The sequence below is a fragment of the Meriones unguiculatus genome, chromosome 5 (assembly GCF_030254825.1).
Source record: "Meriones unguiculatus strain TT.TT164.6M chromosome 5, Bangor_MerUng_6.1, whole genome shotgun sequence".
Classification (NCBI taxonomy): Eukaryota; Metazoa; Chordata; class Mammalia; order Rodentia; family Muridae; genus Meriones; species Meriones unguiculatus.
In genome coordinates, this window is record NC_083353.1 from 65858056 (window position 1) to 65881009 (window position 22954).

Sequence of the window (22954 nt, forward strand, 5' to 3'; positions counted from 1 at the left end):
GTTCTCCAGTTTTTTCGATGGAAGCAAATTTTTGAAGTAGGGGCCATTTCGTTGGAAGCTCGTTTTCTGTGCTCTGGAGTAATTTCGTTGGAAGGGAATTTTTTGTGCTTTGGGCTGATTTCGTAAGAAGGGAATTTTTTGTGTTCTGGTGTGATTTCGTTGAAAGGGAATTTTTTGTGTTCTAGGGTGATTTTGTTGGAAGCAAATTTTTTGTGTTCTGTGGTGATTTCGATGGAAGCAATTTTTTTCTGTTCTGTGGTAATTTGGTTGGACATGAATTTTTGGTTTTCTCCGGTTTTTTTGATGGAAGCAAATTTTTGAAGCAGGGTGTCATTTCGTTGGAAGCGTGTTTTCTGTGCTCTGGAGTCATTTCGTTGGAAGCGAATTTTTTGTGTTCTGGGGTGATTTCGTTGGAAGCAAATTTTTGGTGCTCTGGGGTGATTTGATTGGAAGCTAATATTTGTGTTCTCAGGATATTTCATTGCAAGCAAATTTTTTGTGTACTGGGGTAATTTCGTTGGAAGCGAATTTTTTGTGTTCTCCGGTTTTTTCGATGTACGCAAATTTTTTAAATAGAGGGTCATTTCGTTGGAAGCGTGTTTTCTGTGCTCTGGAGTCATTTCTTTGGCAGTGAATATTTAGTGCTCTGGGGTGATTTTGTTGGAAGCGAAATTTTTGTGTTCTCGGGTGATTTCGTTGAAAGGGAATTTTTTGTGTTCCAGGGTGATTTCGTTGGAAGCGAATTTTTTTGTGCTCTGGGATGATTTCTTTGGAAGCAAATATTTGTGTTCTCAGGAGAGATCGTTTGAAGCGAATTTATTGTGTTCTGGGGTAATTTCGTGGAAGCGAATTTTTTGTGTTTTCGGGTGATTTCGATAGAAGCAAATTTTTGAAATATGGGGTCATTTCGTTGGAACCGTGTTTTCTCTGCTCTGGAGTCATTATGTTGGAAACTAATTTTTTGTGTTCTGGGGTGGTTTCGTTGGAAGCGAATTTTTTGTGTTCTCCGGTTTTTTCGATGGAAGCAAATTTTTTAAATAGAGGGTCATTTCGTTGGAAGCGTGTTTTCTGTGCTCTGGAGTCATTTCTTTGGCAGTGAATATTTTGTGCTCTGGGGTGATTTTTTTGGAAGCGAAATTTTTGTGTTCTCGGGTGATTTCGTTGAAAGGGAATTTTTTTTTGTTCCAGGGTGATTTCGTTGGAAGCAAATTTTTTGTGCTCTGGGACGATTTCTTTGGAAGCAAATATTTGTGTTCTCAGGAGAGATCGTTTGACGCGAATTTATTGTGTTCTGGGGTAATTTCGTTGGAAGCGAATTTTTTGTGTTTTCGAGTGATTTCGATAGAAACAAATTTTTGAAATATGGGGTCATTTCGTTGGACCGTGTTTTCTCTGCTCTGGAGTCATTATGTTGGAAACTAATTTTTTGTTCTCTGGAGTCATTCCGTTTAAAAGCGAATTTTTTGTGTTCTGGGGTGATTTCGTTGGAAGGGAATATTCGTGTTCTCAGAAGATTTCGTTGGAAGCGAATTTTTTGTTTTCTCCGGTTTTTTCAATGGAAGCAAATTTTTGAAGCCGGGGGTCATTTCGTTGGAAGTGTGTTTTCTATGCTCTGGAGTCATTTCGTTGGAAGCGAATTTTTTGTGTTTTGGGGTGATTTCATGGAAGCAAATTTTTTGTGTTCTGGGGTAATTTCGTTGGAAGCAATTTTTTGTGTTCTGGGGTCATTTCGTTGGAAGTAATTTTTTTGTGTTCTGGGGTCATTTCATTGGAAGTAAATTTTTTGTGTTCTGGGGTCATTTCGTTGGAAGTGTGTTTTCTATGCTCTAGAGTCATTTCGTTGGAAGCGAATTTTTTGTGTTCTGGCGTAATTTCGTTGGAAGTGAATTTTTTGTGTTCTCAGGTTTTTTCGATGGAAGCAAATTTTTGAAGTAGGGGGTCATTTCGTTGGAAGCTTGTTTTTTGTGCTCTGGAGTAATTTCGTTGGAACGGAATTTTTTGTGCTTTGGGCTGATTTCGTTGGAAGCGAATTTTTTGTGTTCTAGTGTGATTTCGTTGAAAGGGAATTTTTTGTGTTCTAGGGTGATTTTGTTGGAAGCAAATTTTTTGTGCTCTGTGGTGATTTCGATGGAAACAAATTTTTTTTGTTCTGTGGTAATTTTGTTGGACCTGAATTTTTGGTTTTCTCCGTTTTTTTTGTTGGAAGCAAATTTTTGAAGCAGGGGGTCATTTCGTTGGAAGCATGTTTTCTGTGCTGTGGAGTCATTTCGTTGGAAGCGAATTTTTTGTGTTCTGGGGTCATTTCGATGGAAGCTAATTTTTGAAGTAGGGTGACATTTCGTTGGAAGCTTGTTTTCTGTGCTCTCGAGTCAGATCGTTGGAAGGGAATTTTTTGTGCTTTGGGGTGATTTCGTTGGAAGTGAATTATTTTGTGTTCTAGTGTGATTTCGTTGAAAGGAAATTTTTTGTGTTCTAGGGTGATTTCGTTGGACATGAATTTTTTGTTTTCTCAGGTGACTTCATCGAAAGGGAATTTTTTGTGTTCTAGGGTGATTTCGTTGGAAGCGAATATTTGTGTTCTCAGGAGATTTCGTTACAAGTAAATTTTTTGTGTTCTCATGTGATTTCGATGGAAAGAAATTTTTGAAGTAGGGGGTCATTTCATTGGAAGCGTGTTTTCTGCGCCCTGGAGTCATTTCGTTGGAAACGAGTTTTTTTGTGCTCTGGGGTGATTTTGTTGGAAGCGAATTTTTTGTGTTCTGGGTTAATTTCGTTAGAAGCGAATTTTTTGTGCTCTGTGGTGATTTCGGAGGAAGCGAATTTTTTGTGTTCTGGGATAATTTTGTTGGAAGCAAATATTTTGTGTTCTGGGGTGATTTCGTTGAAAGAGAATTTTTTATGTTCTAGGGTGATTTCATTGGAAGCGAATTTTTTGTGCTCTGGGGTGATTTGGTTGGAAGCAAATTTTTTGTCTTCTATGGTGATTTCGATGGAAGCAATTTTTTTATGTTCTAGGTTGATTTCGTTGGAAGCGAATTTTTTGTGTTCTGGGATGATATCTTTGGAAGCGAATATTTTTGTTCTCGGGTGACTTCGATGGAAGCAAATTTTTGAAGTGTGGGGTCATTTCGTTGGAAGCGAATTTTTTGTGCTTTGGGGTGATTTCGTTGGAAGATAATTTTTTTGCTCTGTGGTGATTTCGTTGGAAGGAATTTCTTGTGTTCTGAGGTAATTATGGTGGAATCAAATTTTTTGTGTTCTCGGGTGATTTCGTTGAAAGGGAATTTTTTTTGTGCTATATTGTGATTTGTTTGGAAGCGAATTTTTTGTGTTCTGGGGTGATTTTGTTGGAAGCTAATATTTGTGTTCTCAGAAGATTTCGTTGCAACCGAATTTTTTCTCTTCTGGGGTAATTTCGTTGGAAGTGAATTTTTTGTGTTGTCCGGTTTTTTCGATGGAAGCAAATTTTTGAAGTATGGGGTCATTTCTTTGGAAGCGTGTTTTCTGTGCTCTGGAGTCATTTCGTTGGAAGTGAATTTTTTGTGCTCTGGGGTGTTCTCGTTGGAAGCAAATATTTGTGTTCTCATTAGATTTCGTTGCAAGCGAATTTTTTGTGTTCAGGGGTAATTTCGTTGGAAGCAAATTTTTTGTGTTCTCATGTGATTTCGATAGAAACTAATTTTTGAAGTAGGGGGTCATTTCATTTGAAGCGTGTTTTCTGTGCCCTGGAGTCATTTCGTTGGAAACGAGTTTTTTGTGCTCTGGGGTGTTTTCGTTGGAATCGAATATTTGTGTTCTCAGCAGAATACGTTGGAAAAGAAATTTTTGTTTTCTGGGAAATTTCGTTGGAAGCGAATTTTTTGTGTTCTCCGGTTTTTTCCATGGAAGCAAATTATTGAAATAGGGGGTCATTTTGTTGGAATCGTGTTTTCTGTGCTCTGGAGTCATTTTGTTGGAAGCTAATTTTTTGTCTTCTGGGGTGATTTCTTTGGAAGCGAATATATGTGTTTTCAGAAGATTTCTTTGCAAGCAAATTTTTTTCTGTTCTGTGGTAATTTCGTTGGACGTGAATTTTTTGTGTTCTCGGGTGATTTCTTTGAAAGGGAATTTTTTGTGTTCTAGGGTGATTTCTTTGGAAGTGAATTTTTTTGTGCTCTGGGATGATTTCTTTGGAAGCGAATATTTGTGTTCTCAGGACATTTCTTTGGAAGCAATTTTTTTGTCTTTCGGGGTAATTTCGTTGGAAGCGAATTTTTTCTGTTCTCGGGTGATTTCGTTGAAAGCAAATTTTTTATGTTCTAGGGTGATTTCGTTGGAAGAAAATTTTTTTGTGCTCTGGGGTGATTTGGTTGGAAGCGAATTTTTTGTGTTCAGGGGTAATTTTGTTGGAAGCAAATTTTTTGTGTTCTCAGGTGATTTCGATGGAAACAAATTTTTGAAGTAGGGGGTCATTTCCTTGGAAGCGTGTTTTATGTGCCCTGGAGTCATTTCGTTGGAAACGAGTTTTTTGTGCTCTGGGGTAATTTCTTTGGAAGCGAATATTTTGTGTTCTAGCGTGATTTCGTTGAACGCTAATTTTTTGTGTTCTAGCGTGATTTCGTTGGAAGCGAATTTTTTGTGCTCTGGGATGATTTGGTTGGAAGCGAATTTTTTGTCTTCTGTGGTGATTTCGATGGAAGCGATTTTTTTATATTCTAGGGTGATTTCATTGAAAGCGAATTTTTTGTGTTTGGGGTCATTTCATTGGAAGCTTGTTTTCTGTGCGCTGGAGTCAATTCGTTGCAAGCAAATTTTTTGTGCTCTGGGGTGCTTTCGTTGGAAGCGAATATTTGTGTTCTCAGGAGATATCGTTGCAAGTAAATTTTTTGTGTTCTCATGTGATTTCGATGGAAACAAATTTTTGAAGTAGGGGGTCATTTCATTGGAAGCGTGTTTTCTGTGCCCTGGAGTCATTTCGTTGGAAACGAGTTTTTTGTGCTCTGGGGTGATTTCGTTGGAAGCGAATATTTGTGTTCTCAGGAGAATACGTTGGAAAAGAAATTTTTGTTTTCTCGGTAATTTCGTTGGAAGCAAATTTTTTGTGTTCTCCGGTTTTTTTCGATGGAAGCAAATTATTGAACTAGGGGGGCATTTTTTTGGAATCGTGTTTTCTGTGCTCTGTAGTCATTTCTTTGGAAGCGAATTTTTTGTGTTCTGGGGTGATTTCATTGGAAGCGAATATATGTGTTCTCATAATATTTCTTTGCAAGCAAATTTTTTCTGTTCTGTGGTAATTTCGTTGGACGTGAATTTTTTGTGTTCTCGGGTGATTTCTTTGAAAGGGAATTTTTTGTGTTCTAGGGTGATTTCGTTGGAAGTGAATTTTTTTGTGCTCTGGGATGATTTCCTGGGAAGCGAATATTTGTGTTCTCAGGACTTTTCATTGGACGCAAATTTTTTGTGTTCTGGGGTAATTTCGTTCGAAGCGAATATTTTCTGTTCTCGGGTGATTTCGTTGAAAGCGAATTTTTTATGTTCTAGGGTGATTTCGTTGGAATCGAATTTTTTGTGCTCTGGGGTGATTTGGTTGGAAGCGAATTTTTTGTGCTCTGGGATCACATCTTTGGGAGCGAATATTTGTGTTATCAGGAGATTTCATAGCAAGCAATTTTTTTGTGCTCTGGGGTGATTTGGTTGGAAGCAAATTTTTTGTCTTCTGTGGTGTTTTCGATGAAAGCGATTTTTTATGTTCTACGGTGATTTCGTTGGAAGGGAATTTTTTGTGTTCTGGGGTCATATCATTGGAAGCGTCTTTTCTGTGCTCTGGAGTCATTTCTTTGGAAGCAAATTTTTTGCGCTCTGGGGTGATTTCGTTGGAAGCGAATATTTGTGTTCTGAGGAGATTTTGTTGCAAGTGAATTTTTTGTGTTCAGGGGTAATTTCTTTGGAAGCGATTTTTTTGTGTTCTCAGGTGATTTTGACGGAAACAAATTTTTGAAATTGGGGGTCATTTCCTTGGAAGCGTGTATTCTGTGCCCTGGAGTCATTTCGTTGGAAATGAGTTTTTTGTGCTCTGGGGTGATTTCGTTGGAAGCGAATATTTGTGTTCTCAGGAGATTTCGTTGCAAGTAAATTTTTTGTGTTCTCATGTGATTTCGATGGAAACAAATTTTTGATGTAGGGGGTCATTTCATTGGAAGCGCGTTTTCTGCGCCCTGGAGTCATTTCGTTGGAAACGAGTTTTTTGTGCTCTGGGGTGATTTTGTTGGAAGCGAATTTTTTGTATTCTGGGTTAATTTTGTTGGAAGCGAATTTTTTGTGCTCTGTGGTGATTTCGGAGGAAGCGAATTTTTTGTGTTCTGGGATAATTTTGTTGGAAGCGAATATTTTGTGTTCCGGGGTGATTTCGTTGAAAGAGAATTTTTTATGTTCTAGGGTGATTTCCTTGGAAGCGAATTTTTTGTGCTCTGGGGTGATTTGGTTGGAAGCAAATTTTTTGTCTTCTGTGGTGATTTCGATGGAAGTGATTTTTTTATGTTCTGGGATGATATCTTTGGAAGCGAATATTTGTGTTCTCGGGTGACTTCGATGGAAGCAAATTTTTGAAGTATGGGGTCATTTCGTTGGAAGCAAATTTTTTGTGCTTTGGGGTGATTTCGTTGGAAGGAATTTCTTGTGTTCTGAGGTAATTTCGTTGGAATCGAATTTTTTGTGTCCTCGGGTGATTTCTTTGAAAGGGAATTTTTTTGTGTTATAGTGTGATTTGTTTGGAAGGGAATTTTTTGTGTTCTGGGGTGATTTTGTTGGAAGCGAATATTTGTGTTCTCAGAAGATTTCGTTGCAAACGAATTTTTTCTCTTCTGGGGTAATTTCATTGGAAGTGAATTTTTTGTGTTGTCCGGTTTTTTCGATGGAAGCAAATTTTTGAAGTATGGGGTCATTTCTTTGGAAGCGTTTTTTCTGTGCTCTGGAGTCATTTCGTTGGAAGCGAGTTTTTTGTGCTCTGGGGTGATCTCGTTGGAAGCAAATATTTGTGTTCTCAGTAGATTTCGTTGCAAGCGAATTTTTTGTGTTCAGGGGTAATTTCGTTGGAAGCAAATTTTTTGTGTTCTCAGGTGATTTCGATGGAAACAAATTTTTGAAGTAGGGGGTCATTTCCTTGGAAGCGTGTTTTCTGTGCCCTGGAGTCATTTCGTTGGAAACGAGTTTTTTGTACTCTGGAGTGATTTCGTTGGAATCGAATATTTGTGTTCTCAGGAGAATACATTGGAAAAGAAATTTTTGTTTTCTGGGTAATTTCGTTGGAAGCGAATTTTTTGTGTTCTCCGGTTTTTTCCATGGATGCAAATTATTGAAATAGGGGGTCATTTTGTTGGAATCGTGTTTTCTGTGCTCTGGAGTCATTTCCTTGGAAGCGAATTTTTTGTGTTCTGGGGTGATTTCTTTGGAAGCGAATATATGTGTTTTCAGAAGATTTCTTTGCAAGCAAATTTTTTCTGTTCTGTGGTAATTTCGTTGGACGTGAATTTTTTGTGTTCTCGGGTGATTTCTTTGAAAGGGAATTTTTTGTGTTTTACGGTGATTTCGTTGGAAGTGAATTTTTTAGTGCTCTGGTATGATTTCTTTGGAAGTGAATATTTGTGTTCTCAGGACATTTCGTTGGAAGCAATTTTTTTGTCTTTCGGGGTAATTTCGTTGGAAGCGAATTTTTTCTGTTCTCGGGTGATTTCGTTGAAAGCGAATTTTTTATGTTCTAGGGTGATTGCGTTGGAAGCAAATTTTTTTATGCTCTGGGGTGATTTGGTTGGAAGCGAATTTTTTGTGTTCAGGGGTAATTTCTTTGGAAGCGAATTTTTTGTTTTCTCAGGTGATTTCGATGGAAACAAATTTTTGAAGTAGGGGGTCATTTCCTTGGAAGCGTGTTTCTGTGCCCTGGAGTCATTTCGTTGGAAACGAGTTTTTTGTGCTCTGGGGTAATTTCTTTGGAAGCGAATTTTTTGTGTTCTAGCGTGATTTCGTTGAACGCTAATTTTTTGTGTTCTAGCGTGATTTCGTTGGAAGCGAATTTTTTGTGCTCTGGGGTGATTTGGTTGTAAGTGAATTTTTTGTCTTCTGTGGTGATTTCGATGGAAGCGATTTTTTATGTTCTAGGGTGATTTCATTGAAAGCGAAATTTTTGTGTTTGGGGTCATTTCATTGGAAGCTTGTTTTCTGTGCGCTGGAGTCAATTCGTTGCAAGCAAATTTTTTGTGCTCTGGGGTGCTTTCGTTGGAAGCGAATATTTGTGTTCTCAGGAGATTTCGTTGCAAGTAAATTTTTTGTGTTCTCATGTGATTTCGATGGAAACAAATTTTTGAAGTAGGGGGTCATTTCGTTGGAAGCATGTTTTCTGTGCCCTGGAGTCATTTCGTTGGAAGCGAATTTTTTGTGTTTTGGGGTGATTTCATGGAAGCAAATTTTTTGTGTTCTGGGGTAATTTCGTTGGAAGCAATTTTTTGTGTTCTGGGGTCATTTCGTTGGAAGTAAATTTTTTGTGTTCTGGGTCATTTCATTAGAAGTAAATTTTTTGTGTTCTGGGGTCATTTCATTGGAAGTGTGTTTTCTATGCTTTAGAGTCATTTCGTTGGAAGCGAATTTTTTGTGTTCTGGGGTAATTTCGTTGGAAGTGAATTTTTTGTGTTCTCAGGTTTTTTCGATGGAAGCAAATTTTTGAAGTAGGGGGTCATTTCGTTGGAAGCTTGTTTTTTGTGCTCTGGAGTAATTTCGTTGGAACGGAATTTTTTGTGCTTTGGGCTGATTTCGTTGGAAGCGAATTTTTTGTGTTCTAGTGTGATTTCGTTGAAAGGGAATTTTTTGTGTTCTAGGGTGATTTTGTTGGAAGCAAATTTTTTGTGCTCTGTGGTGATTTCGATGGAACCAAATTTTTTTTGTTCTGTGGTAATTTTGTTGGACCTGAATTTTTGGTTTTCTCCGGTTTTTTTGTTGGAAGCAAATTTTTGAAGCAGGGGGTCATTTCGTTGGAAGCGTGTTTTCTGTGCTGTGGAGTCATTTCGTTGGAAGCGAATTTTTTGTGTTCTGGGGTCATTTCGATGGAAGCTAATTTTTGAAGTAGGGTGACATTTCGTTGGAAGCTTGTTTTCTGTGCTCTCGAGTCAGATCGTTGGAAGGGAATTTTTTGTGCTTTGGGGTGATTTCGTTGGAAGTGAATTTTTTTGTGTTCTAGTGTGATTTCGTTGAAAGGAAATTTTTTGTGTTCTAGGGTGATTTCGTTGGACATGAATTTTTTGTTTTCTCGGGTGACTTCATCGAAAGGGAATTTTTTGTGTTCTAGGGTGATTTCGTTGGAAGCGAATATTTGTGTTCTCAGGAGATTTCGTTGCAAGTAAATTTTTTGTGTTCTCATGTGATTTCGATGGAAAGAAATTTTTGAAGTAGGGGGTCATTTCATTGGAAGCGTGTTTTCTGCGCCCTGGAGTCATTTCGTTGGAAACGAGTTTTTTGTGCTCTGGGGTGATTTTGTTGGAAGCGAATTTTTTGTGTTCTGGGTTAATTTCGTTGGAAGCGAATTTTTTGTGCTCTGTGGTGATTTCGGAGGAAGCGAATTTTTTGTGTTCTGGGATAATTTTGTTGGAAGCAAATATTTTGTGTTCTGGGGTGATTTCGTTGAAAGAGAATTTTTTATGTTCTAGGGTGATTTCCTTGGAAGCGAATTTTTTGTGCTCTGGGGTGATTTGGTTGGAAGCAAATTTTTTGTCTTTTATGGTGATTTCGATGGAAGCAATTTTTTTATGTTCTAGGGTGATTTCGTTGGAAGCGAATTTTTTGTGTTCTGGGATGATATCTTTGGAAGCGAATATTTTTGTTCTCGGGTGACTTCGATGGAAGCAAATTTTTGAAGTGTGGGGTCATTTCGTTGGAAGCGAATTTTTTGTGCTTTGGGGTGATTTCGTTGGAAGATAATTTTTTTGCTCTGTGGTGATTTCGTTGGAAGGAATTTCTTGTGTTCTGAGGTAATTTTGGTGGAATCGAATTTTTTGTGTTCTCGGGTGATTTCGTTGAAAGGGAATTTTTTTTGTGCTATATTGTGATTTGTTTGGAAGCGAATTTTTTGTGTTCTGGGGTGATTTTGTTGGAAGCGAATACTTGTGTTCTCAGAAGATTTCGTTGCAACCGAATTTTTTTTCTTCTGGGGTAATTTCGTTGGAAGTGAATTTTTTGTGTTGTCCGGTTTTTTCGATGGAAGCAAATTTTTGAAGTATGGGGTCATTTCTTTGGAAGCGTGTTTTCTGTGCTCTGGAGTCATTTCGTTGGAAGCGAATTTTTTGTGCTCTGGGGTGTTCTCGTTGGAAGCAAATATTTGTGTTCTCATTAGATTTCGTTGCAAGCGAATTTTTTGTGTTCAGGGGTAATTTCGTTGGAAGCAAATTTTTTGTGTTCTCATGTGATTTCGATAGAAACTAATTTTTGAAGTAGGGGGTCATTTCATTTGAAGCGTGTTTTCTGTGCCCTGGAGTCATTTCGTTGGAAAAGAGTTTTTTGTGCTCTGGGGTGTTTTCGTTGGAATCGAATATTTGTGTTCTCAGGAGAATACGTTGGAAAAGAAATTTTTGTTTTCTGGGTAATTTCGTTGGAAGCGAATTTTTTGTGTTCTCCGGTTTTTTCCATGGAAGCAAATTATTGAAATAGGGGGTCATTTTGTTGGAATCGTGTTTTCTGTGCTCTGGAGTGATTTTGTTGGAAGCGAATTTTTTGTCTTCTGGGGTGATTTCTTTGGAAGCGAATATATGTGTTTTCAGAAGATTTCTTTGCAAGCAAATTTTTTCTGTTCTGTGGTAATTTCGTTGGACATGAATTTTTTGTGTTCTCGGGTGATTTCTTTGAAAGGGAATTTTTTGTGTTCTAGGGTGATTTCGTTGGAAGTGAATTTTTTTGTGCTCTGGGATGATTTCTTTGGAAGCGAATATTTGTGTTCTCAGGACATTTCTTTGGAAGCAATTTTTTTGTCTTTCGGGGTAATTTCGTTGGAAGCGAATTTTTTCTGTTCTCGGGTGATTTCGTTGAAAGCAAATTTTTTATGTTCTAGTGTGATTTCGTTGGAAGAAAATTTTTTTGTGCTCTGGGGTGATTTGGTTGGAAGCGAATTTTTTGTGTTCAGGGGTAATTTCGTTGGAAGCGAATTTTTTGTGTTCTCAGGTGATTTCGATGGAAACAAATTTTTGAAGTAGGGGGTCATTTCCTTGGAAGCGTGTTTTATGTGCCCTGGAGTCATTTCGTTGGAAACGAGTTTTTTGTGCTCTGGGGTAATTTCTTTGGAAGCGAATATTTTGTGTTCTAGCGTGATTTCGTTGAACGCTAATTTTTTGTGTTCTAGCGTGATTTCGTTGGAAGCGAATTTTTTGTGCTCTGGGGTAATTTGGTTGGAAGCGAATTTTTTGTCTTCTGTGGTGATTTCGATGGAAGCGATTTTTTAAAGTTCTAGGGTGATTTCATTGAAAGCGAATTTTTTGTGTTTGGGGTCATTTCATTGGAAGCTTGTTTTCTGTGCGCTGGAGTCAATTCGTTGCAAGCAAATTTTTTGTGCTCTGGGGTGCTTTCGTTGGAAGCGAATATTTGTGTTCTCAGGAGATTTCGTTGCAAGTAAATTTTTTGTGTTCTCATGTGATTTCGATGGAAACAAATTTTTGAAGTAGGGGGTCATTTCATTGGAAGCGTGTTTTCTGTGCCCTGGAGTCATTTCGTTGGAAACGAGTTTTTTGTGCTCTGGGGTGATTTCGTTGGAAGCGAATATTTGTGTTCTCAGGAGAATACGTTGGAAAAGAAATTTTTGTTTTCTCGGTAATTTCGTTGGAAGCAAATTTTTTGTGTTCTCCGGTTTTTTCGATGGAAGCAAATTATTGAACTAGGGGGGCATTTTTTTGGAATCGTGTTTTCTGTGCTCTGTAGTCATTTCTTTGGAAGCGAATTTTTTGTGTTCTGGGGTGATTTCATTGGAAGCGAATATATGTGTTCTCATAATATTTCTTTGCAAGCAAATTTTTTCTGTTCTGTGGTAATTTCGTTGGACGTGAATTTTTTGTGTTCTCGGGTGATTTCTTTGAAAGGGAATTTTTTGTGTTCTCGGGTGATTTCTTTGAAAGGGAATTTTTTGTGTTCTAGGGTGATTTCGTTGGAAGTGAATTTTTTTGTGCTCTGGGTTGATTTCCTGGGAAGCGAATATTTGTGTTCTCAGGACTTTTCATTGGACGCAAATTTTTTGTGTTCTGGGGTAATTTCGTTCGAAGCGAATATTTTCTGTTCTCGGGTGATTTCGTTGAAAGCGAATTTTTTATGTTCTAGGGTGATTTCGTTGGAATCGAATTTTTTGTGCTGTGGGGTGATTTGGTTGGAAGCGAATTTTTTGTGCTCTGGGATCACATCTTTGGGAGCGAATATTTGTGTTATCAGGAGATTTCATAGCAAGCAATTTTTTTGTGCTCTGGGGTGATTTGGTTGGAAGCAAATTTTTTGTCTTCTGTGGTGTTTTCGATGAAAGCGATTTTTTATGTTCTAGGGTGATTTCGTTGGAAGGGAATTTTTTGTGTTCTGGGGTCATTTCATTGGAAGCGTCTTTTCTGTGCTCTGGAGTCATTTCTTTGGAAGCAAATTTTTTGCGCTCTGGGGTGATTTCGTTGGAAGCGAATATTTGTGTTCTGAGGAGATTTTGTTGCAAGTGAATTTTTTGTGTTCAGGGGTAATTTCTTTGGAAGCGATTTTTTTGTGTTCTCAGGTGATTTTGACGGAAACAAATTTTTGAAATTGGGGGTCATTTCCTTGGAAGCGTGTATTCTGTGCCCTGGAGTCATTTTGTTGGAAATGAGTTTTTTGTGCTCTGGGGTGATTTCGTTGGAAGCGAATATTTGTGTTCTCAGGAGATTTCGTTGCAAGTAAATTTTTTGTGTTCTCATGTGATTTCGATGGAAACAAATTTTTGATGTAGGGGGTCATTTCATTGGAAGCGCGTTTTCTGCGCCCTGGAGTCATTTCGTTGGAAACGAGTTTTTTGTGCTCTGGGGTGATTTTGTTGGAAGCGAATTTTTTGTATTCTGGGTTAATTTTGTTGGAAGCGAATTTTTTGTGCTCTGTGGTGATTTCGGAGGAAGCAAATTTTTTGTGTTCTGGGATTATTTTGTTGGAAGCGAATATTTTGTGTTCTGGGGTAATTTTTTTGAAAGCGAATTTTTTATGTTCTAGGTTGATTTCATTGGAAGCGAATTTTTTGTGCTCTGGGGTGATTTGGTTGGAAGCAAATTTTTTGTCTTCTGTGGTGATTTCGATGGAAGTGATTTTTTTATGTTCTAGGGTGATTTCGTTGGAAGTGAATTTTTTGTGTTCTGGGATGATATCTTTGGAAGCGAATATTTGTGTTCTCGGGTGACTTCGATGGAAGCAAATTTTTGAAGTATGGGGTCATTTCGTTGGAAGCAAATTTTTTGTGCTTTGGGGTGATTTCGTTGGAAGGAATTTCTTGTGTTCTGAGGTAATTTCGTTGGAATCGAATTTTTTGTGTCCTCGGGTGATTTCTTTGAAAGGGAATTTTTTTGTGTTATAGTGTGATTTGTTTGGAAGGGAATTTTTTGTGTTCTGGGGTGATTTTGTTGGAAGCGAATATTTGTGTTCTCAGAAGATTTCGTTGCAAACGAATTTTTTCTCTTCTGGGGTAATTTCATTGGAAGTGAATTTTTTGTGTTGTCCGGTTTTTTCGATGGAAGCAAATTTTTGAAGTATGGGGTCATTTCTTTGGAAGCGTTTTTTCTGTGCTCTGGAGTCATTTCGTTGGAAGCGAGTTTTTTGTGCTCAGGGGTGATCTCGTTGGAAGCAAATATTTGTGTTCTCAGTAGATTTCGTTGCAAGCGAATTTTTTGTGTTCAGGGGTAATTTCGTTGGAAGCAAATTTTTTGTGTTCTCAGGTGATTTTGATGGAAACAAATTTTTGAAGTAGGGGGTCATTTCCTTGGAAGCGTGTTTTCTGTGCCCTGGAGTCATTTCGTTGGAAACGAGTTTTTTGTACTCTGGAGTGATTTCGTTGGAATCGAATATTTGTGTTCTCAGGAGAATACATTGGAAAAGAAATTTTTGTTTTCTGGGTAATTTCGTTGGAAGCGAATTTTTTGTGTTCTCCGGTTCCATGGATGCAAATTATTGAAATAGGGGGTCATTTTGTTGGAATCGTGTTTTCTGTGCTCTGGAGTCATTTCCTTGGAAGCGAATTTTTTGTGTTCTGGGGTGATTTCTTTGGAAGCGAATATATGTGTTTTCAGAAGATTTCTTTGCAAGCAAATTTTTTCTGTTCTGTGGTAATTTCGTTGGACGTGAATTTTTTGTGTTCTCGGGTGATTTCTTTGAAAGGGAATTTTTTGTGTTCTACGGTGATTTCGTTGGAAGTGAATTTTTTTGTGCTCTGGTATGATTTCTTTGGAAGTGAATATTTGTGTTCTCAGGACATTTCGTTGGAAGCAATTTTTTGTCTTTCGGGGTAATTTCGTTGGAAGCGAATTTTTTCTGTTCTCGGGTGATGTCGTTGAAAGCGAATTTTTTATGTTCTAGGGTGATTGCGTTGGAAGCAAATTTTTTTATGCTCTGGGGTGATTTGGTTGGAAGCGAATTTTTTGTGTTCAGGGGTAATATCTTTGGAAGCGAATTTTTTGTGTTCTCAGGTGATTTCGATGGAAACAAGTTTTTGAAGTAGGCGGTCATTTCCTTGGAAGCGTGTTTCTGTGCCCTGGAGTCATTTCGTTGGAAACGAGTTTTTTGTGCTCTGGGGTAATTTCTTTGGAAGCGAATTTTTTGTGTTCTAGCGTGATTTCGTTGAACGCTAATTTTTTGTGTTCTAGCGTGATTTCGTTGGAAGCGAATTTTTTGTGCTCTGGGGTGATTTGGTTGTAAGCGAATTTTTTGTCTTCTGTGGTGATTTCGATGGAAGCGATTTTTTATGTTCTAGGGTGATTTCATTGAAAGCGAAATTTTTGTGTTTGGGGTCATTTCATTGGAAGCTTGTTTTCTGTGCGCTGGAGTCAATTCGTTGCAAGCAAATTTTTTGTGCTCTGGGGTGCTTTCGTTGGAAGCGAATATTTGTGTTCTCAGGAGATTTCGTTGCAAGTAAATTTTTTGTGTTCTCATGTGATTTCGATGGAAACAAATTTTTGAAGTAGGGGGTCATTTCAATGGAAGCGTGTTTTCTGTGCCCTGGAGTCATTTCGTTGGAAACGAGTTTTTTGTGCTCTGGGGTGATTTCGTTGGAAGCGAATATTTGTGTTCTCAGGAGAATACGTTGGAAAAGAAATTTTTGTTTTCTGGGTAATTTCGTTGGAAGCGAATTTTTTGTGTTCTCCGGTTTTTTCGATGGAAGCAAATTATTGAAATAGGGGGTTATTTTGTTGGAATTGTGTTTTCTGTGCTCTGGAGTCATTTCGATGGAAGCGAATTTTTTGTGTTCTGGGGTGATTTCGTTGGAAGCGAATATATGTGTTCTCAGAAGATTTCGTTGCAAGCAAATTTTTTCTGTTCTGTGGTAATTTCGTTGGACGTGAATTTTTTGTGTTCTCGGGTGATTTCTTTGAAAGGGAATTTTTTGTGTTCTCGGGTGATTTCTTTGAAAGGGAATTTTTTGTGTTCTAGGGTGATTTCGTTGGAAGTGCATTTTTTTGTGCTCTGGAATGATTTCCTGGGAAGCAAATATTTGTGTTCTCAGGACTTTTCATTGGACGCAAATTTTTTGTGTTCTGGGGTAATTTCGTTCGAAGCGAATATTTTCTGTTCTCGGGTGATTTCGTTGGAATCGAATTTTTTGTGCTGTGGGGTGATTTGGTTGGAAGCGAATTTTTTGTGCTCTGGGGTCACATCTTTGGGAGCGAATATTTGTGTTATCAGGAGATTTCATAGCAAGCAATTTTTTTGTGCTCTGGGGTGATTTGGTTGGAAGCAAATTTTTTGTCTTCTGTGGTGTTTTCGATGAAAGTGATTTTTTATGTTCTAGGGTGATTTCGTTGGAAGGGAATTTTTTGTGTTCTGGGGTCATTTCATTGGAAGCGTCTTTTCTGTGCTCTGGAGTCATTTCTTTGGAAGCAAATTTTTTGTGCTCTGGGGTGATTTCGTTGGAAGCGAATATTTGTGTTCTGAGGAGATTTTGTTGCAAGTGAATTTTTTGTGTTCAGGGGTAATTTCGTTGGAAGCGATTTTTTTGTGTTCTCAGGTGATTTTGACGGAAACAAATTTTTGAAATTGGGGGTCATTTCCTTGGAAGCGTGTATTCTGTGCCCTGGAGTCATTTTGTTGGAAATGAGTTTTTTGTGCTCTGGGGTGATTTCGTTGGAAGCGAATATTTGTGTTCTCAGGAGATTTCGTTGCAAGTAAATTTTTTGTGTTCTCATGTGATTTCGATGGAAACAAATATTTGATGTAGTGGGTCATTTCATTGGAAGCGCGTTTTCTGCGCCCTGGAGTCATTTCGTTGGAAACGAGTTTTTTGTGCTCTGGAGTGATTTTGTTGGAAGCGAATTTTTTGTATTCTGGGTTAATTTTGTTGGAAGCGAATTTTTTGTGCTCTGTGGTGATTTCGGAGGAAGCGAATTTTTTGTGTTCTGGGATAATTTTGTTGGAAGCGAATATTTTGTGTTCTGGGGTAATTTTTTTGAAAGCGAATTTTTTATGTTCTAGGTTGATTTCATTGGAAGCGAATTTTTTGTGCTCTGGGGTGATTTGGTTGGAAGCAAATTTTTTGTCTTCTGTGGTGATTTCGATGGAAGTGATTTTTTTATGTTCTAGGGTGATTTCGTTGGAAGTGAATTTTTTGTGTTCTGGGATGATATCTTTGGAAGCGAATATTTGTGTTCTCGGGTGACTTCGATGGAAGCAAATTTTTGAAGTATGGGGTCATTTCGTTGGAAGCAAATTTTTTGTGCTTTTGGGTGATTTCGTTGGAAGGAATTTCTTGTGTTCTGAGGTAATTTCGTTGGAATCGAATTTTTTGTGTCCTCGGGTGATTTCTTTGAAAGGGAATTTTTTTGTGTTATAGTGTGATTTGTTTGGAAGGGAATTTTTTGTGTTCTGGGGTGATTTTGTTGGAAGCGAATATTTGTGTTCTCAGAAGATTTCGTTGCAAACGAATTTTTTCTCTTCTGGGGTATTTTCATTGGAAGTGAATTTTTTGTGTTGTCCGGTTTTTTCGATGGAAGCAAATTTTTGAAGTATGGGGTCATTTCTTTGGAAGCGTTTTTTCTGTGCTCTGGAGTCATTTCGTTGGAAGCGAGTTTTTTGTGCTCTGGGGTGATCTCGTTGGAAGCAAATATTTGTGTTCTCAGTAGATTTCTTTGCAAGCGAATTTTTTGTGTTCAGGGGTAATTTCGTTGGAAGCAAATTTTTTGTGTTCTCAGGTGATTTTGATGGAAACAAATTTTTGAAGTAGGGGGTCATTTCCTTGGAAGCGTGTTTTCTGTGCCCTGGAGTCATTTCGTTGGAAACGAGTTTTTTGTACTCTGGAGTGATTTCGTTGGAATCGAATATTTGTGTTCTCAGGAGAATACATTGGAAAAGAAATTTTTGTTTTCTGGGTAATTTCGTTGGAAGCGAATTTTTTGTGTTCTCCGGTTTTTTCCATGGATGCAAATTATTGAAATAGGGGGTCATTTTGTTGGAATCGTGTTTTCTGTGCTCTGGAGTCATTTCCTTGGAAGCGAATTTTTTGTGTTCTGGGGTGATTTCTTTGGAAGCGAATATATGTGTTTTCAGAAGATTTCTTTGCAAGCAAATTTTTTCTGTTCTGTGGTAATTTCGTTGGACGTGAATTTTTTGTGTTCTCGGGGATTTCTTTGAAAGGGAATTTTTTGTGTTCTACGGTGATTTCGTTGGAAGTGAATTTTTTTGTGCTCTCGTATGATTTCTTTGGAAGTGAATATTTGTGTTCTCAGGACATTTCGTTGGAAGCAATTTTTTTGTCTTTCGGGGTAATTTCGTTGGAAGCGAATTTTTTCTGTTCTCGGGTGATTTCGTTGAAAGCGAATTTTTTATGTTCTAGGGTGATCGCGTTGGAAGCAAATTTTTTTATGCTCTGGGGTGATTTGGTTGGAAGCGAATTTTTTGTGTTCAGGGGTAATTTCTTTGGAAGCGAATTTTTTGTGTTCTCAGGTGATTTCGATGGAAACAAATTTTTGAAGTAGGGGGTCATTTCCTTGGAAGCGTGTATTCTGTGCCCTGGAGTCATTTCGTTGGAAACGAGTTTTTTGTGCTCTGGGGTAATTTCTTTGGAAGCGAATTTTTTGTGTTCTAGCGTGATTTCGTTGAACGCTAATTTTTTGTGTTCTAGCGTGATTTCGTTGGAAGCGAATTTTTTGTGCTCTGGGGTGATTTGGTTGTAAGCGAATTTTTTGTCTTCTGTGGTGATTTCGATGGAAGCGATTTTTTATGTTCTAGGGTGATTTCATTGAAAGCGAAATTTTTGTGTTTGGGGTCATTTCATTGGAAGCTTGTTTTCTGTGCGCTGGAGTCAATTCGTTGCAAGCAAATTTTTTGTGCTCTGGGGTGCTTTCGTTGGAAGCGAATATTTGTGTTCTCAGGAGATTTCGTTGCAAGTAAATTTTTTGTGTTCTCATGTGATTTCGATGGAAACAAATTTTTGAAGTAGGGGGTCATTTCAATGGAAGCGTGTTTTCTGTGCCCTGGAGTCATTTCGTTGGAAACGAGTTTTTTGTGCTCTGGGGTGATTTCGTTGGAAGCGAATATTTGTGTTCTCAGGAGAATACGTTGGAAAAGAAATTTTTGTTTTCTGGGTAATTTCGTTGGAAGCGAATTTTTTGTGTTCTCCGGTTTTTTCGATGGAAGCAAATTATTGAAATAGGGGGTTATTTTGTTGGAATTGTGTTTTCTGTGCTCTGGAGTCATTTCGATGGAAGCGAATTTTTTGTGTTCTGGGGTGATTTCGTTGGAAGCGAATATATGTGTTCTCAAAAGATTTCGTTGCAAGCAAATTTTTTCTGTTCTGTGGTAATTTCGTTGGACGTGAATTTTTTGTGTTCTCGGGTGATTTCTTTGAAAGGGAATTTTTTGTGTTCTAGGGTGATTTCGTTGGAAGTGAATTTTTTTGTGCTCTGGGATGATTTCTTTGGAAGCGAATATTTGTGTTCTCAGGACATTTCGTTGGAAGCAAATTTTTTGTTTTCTGGGGTAATTTTGTTCGAAGCGAATTTTTTCTGTTCTCGGGTGATTTCGTTGAAAGCGAATTTTTTATATTCTAGGGTGATTTCGTTGGAAGCGAATTTTTTGTGCTCTGGGGGATTTGGTTGGAAGCGAATATTGGTGTTCTCAGGAGATTTCGTTGCAAGCGAATTTTTTTGTGTTCTCGGGTGATTTCAAAGCACAGAAAACACGCAAACACAAATATTCTCTTCCAACGAAATTACCCCAGAACACAAAAAATTTGCTTGCAACGAAATCTCCCCAGAGCACAAAAAATTCACTTCCAACGAACTCACCCTAGTGCACAAAAATTCCCTTTCAAAGAAATCACCCCAGAAGACAAAAAATTCGTGTCCAACGAAATCACCCAAGAACAGAAAAAATTCGCTTCCAACAAAAAGACCCCAAAGACAAAAAATTCCCTTACAAAGAAATCACCCGAGAACACAAAAAATTCGCTTCCAACGAAATCACCCCAGAGCACAAAAAATTCGCCTCCAACGAAATGACTCCAGAGCACAGAAAACATGCTTGCAACGTAATTACCCCAGAACACAAAAATTTTGCTTCCAAAAAAATCACCCAGAACAAAAATATGCGCTTCCAAAGAAATCACGCCAGAGCACAAAAAATTAGATTCCAAAAAAATCACCCGGGAACAAAAACATTCACTTCCAACAAAATCACCCCAGATCACAAAAAAATTCGCTTCCAACAAAATCACCCCAGAACAAAAAAAATTCGCTTTCAACAAAATCACCCGAGAACACAAAAGTTTCGCTTCCAACGAAATCACCCTAGATCATAAAAATTTTGCTTCCATCGAAATCACCAGAGAAGACAAAAAATTTTCTTCCAAAGGAAATCACATCAGAGCACAAAAAATTAGCTTCCAACAAAATCACCCTAGAACACAAAAAATTCCCTTTCAACCAAATCACCCGAGAACAAAAAAATTCGTGTCCAACGAAATTACCCCAGAATAGAAAAAAATTACTTCCAACCAAATCAACCCAGGGCAAAAAAAAAAAAAATCCGTTCCAACAAAATCACGCAGGAACACAAATATTGGCTTCCAAGGAAATTACCCCAGAACAGAAAAAAATTGCTTCCATCAAAATCACACCAGAACACAAAAGAATTGGTTCCAATGAAATTAGCCCAGAACACAAAAATTTGCTTCCAACGAAATCACACCAGAACATAAAAAATTCACTTCCAAAGAAATCACCCCAGAACACAAAAATTTTGCTTCCAACGAAATGACTTCAGAGCACAAAAAACACACATTTAACGAAATCACCCCATTCTTCAAAAAATTCACTTCCAACGAAATTACCCCAGAACAGAAAAAATTTGCTTCCACCGAAATCACCCCAGAGCACAAAAAATTCGCTTTCAACAAAATCACCCTAGAACACAAAAAATTCGTGTCCAACGAAATCAACAGAATAGTAAAAATTTGCCCTGAAGAAATCACACCAGAGCACAAAAAATTCCCTTCCAACAAAATCATCGAGGAACACAAATATTGGCTTCCAACGAAATTACCCCAGAACAGAAAAAAATTGCTTCCATCGCAATCACCCCAGAACACAAAACAATTGCTTCCAAAGAAATTAGCCCAGAACACAAAAATTCCCTTCCAATGAAATCACACCAGAACACAAAAATTCACTTCCAAAAAAATCAGACCAGAACACAAAAATTTCGCTTCCAACGAAATGACTCCATAGCACAAAAAAACACGTTTGTAACGAAAATACCCCATTCTTCAAAAAATTCACTTCCAACGTAATTACCCCGACAGAAAAAATTTGCTTCCTTCAACGAAATCACCCCAGAACACAAAAAATTCGCTTCCAACGAAATGACCCCAGAGCACAAAAAATTGCTTTCAAAGAAATCACCCCAGAACACAAAAAGTTCGCTTCCAACGAAATCACCCCAGAACACTAAAAATTCGCTTCCAACAAAATAACCCTAGAACACAAAAAATTCCCTTCCAACAAAATCACCCAGTAACACAAATATTGGCTTCCAAAGAAATTACCCCAGAACACAAAAATTTGCTTCCAAAGAAATCACACCAGAACTCAAAAATTCGCTTCCAACGAAATTACCCCAGAAGAGAAAAAATTTGCTTCCAACGAAATGACTCCAGACCACAGAAAACACGCTACCATCGAAATCACCCGAGAACACAAAAAATGTGCTTCCAACGAAATTACCCCAGAAGAAAAAGAATTGCTTCCAACGAAATGACTCCAGAGCACGGAAAACACGCTTCTAACGAAATCACCCCATACTTCAAAATATTCACTTCCAACGAAATTACCCCAGAACAGAAAAAATTCGCTTCTATCCTAATAACCCCAGAGCACAAAAAATTCGTTCCCAATGAAATCACACCAGAACACAAAAAATTCGATTCCAACGAAATTACCCCAGAACACAAAAAATTCGCTTCCAACGAAATCACCCGAGAACACAAATATTCGCTTCCAACGAAATCAACCCACAACACAAAAAATTCGCTTCCAACGAAATCACCCGAGAATACAAATATTAGCTTCCAAAGATATCTCCCTAGAACATAAAAAATTCGCTTCCAACAAAATCACCCTAGAAAAAGAAAAATTCACTTTCAACGAAATCACCCGAGAACACAAAAAATTGGTGTCCAACGAAATTACTGCAGAATAGAAAAAATTTACTTCCAACCAAATCAACCCAGAACACAAAAATTCCCTTCCAACAAAATCACCCGAAAACACATATATAGGCTTCCAAAGAAATCACCCCGGAACACACAAAATTTGCTTCCAAAGAAATCACCCCAGAACACAAAAATTTCGCTTCCAACGAAATTACTCCAGAAGACAAAAAATTGGCTTCCAAAGAAATGACTCCAGAGCACAGAAAACACGATTCCAACGAAATGATCCCGTACTTCAAAAATTTGCTTCCATCGAAATCACCCGAGAACACAAAAAATTCGCTTCCAACGAAATGACTCCAGAAGACAAAAAATTCGCTTCCAAAGAAGTGACTCCAGAGCACAGAAAACACGATTCCAACGAAATGATCCCGTACTTCAAAAATTTGCTTCAATCGAAATCACCCGAGAACACAAAAAATTCGCTTCCAACGAAATTACCTCAGAAGACAAAAAATTCTTTTCCAACGAAATCACCTGAGAACACAAATATTTGCTTCCAAAGATATCATCCCAGAGCACAAAAAATTCGCCTCCAACGAAATCACCCTAGAACACAAAAATCCCTTTCAACGAAATCACCAGAGAACACAAAAAATTCGGTTCCAACGAAATCACCCCAGAGCACAAAAAATTCGCTTCCAACGAAATCACCCTAGAGCACAAAAATTCGTTTTCAACGAAATCACCCTAGAAGACAAAAAATTCGCTTCCAACGAAATTACCCCAGAACACAAAAAAATTTGCTTGCAACGAAATCACCCTAGAACATAAAAAATTTGCTTCCATCGAAATCACCCGAAAACACTAAATTGGCTTCCAATGAAATTACCCCAGAACACAAATTTTGCTTCCAACGAAATCACCCCAGAACACAAAAAATTCGCTTCCAAAGAAATCACCCCAGAACACAAAAATTTCGCCTCCAATGAAATGACTCCTGAACACAGAAAACACGCTTCCAACGAAATAACCCGAGACACAAAAAATTCGCTGCCAACGAAATTACCCCAGAAGAGAAAAAATTTGCTTCCAACGAAATGCCTCCAA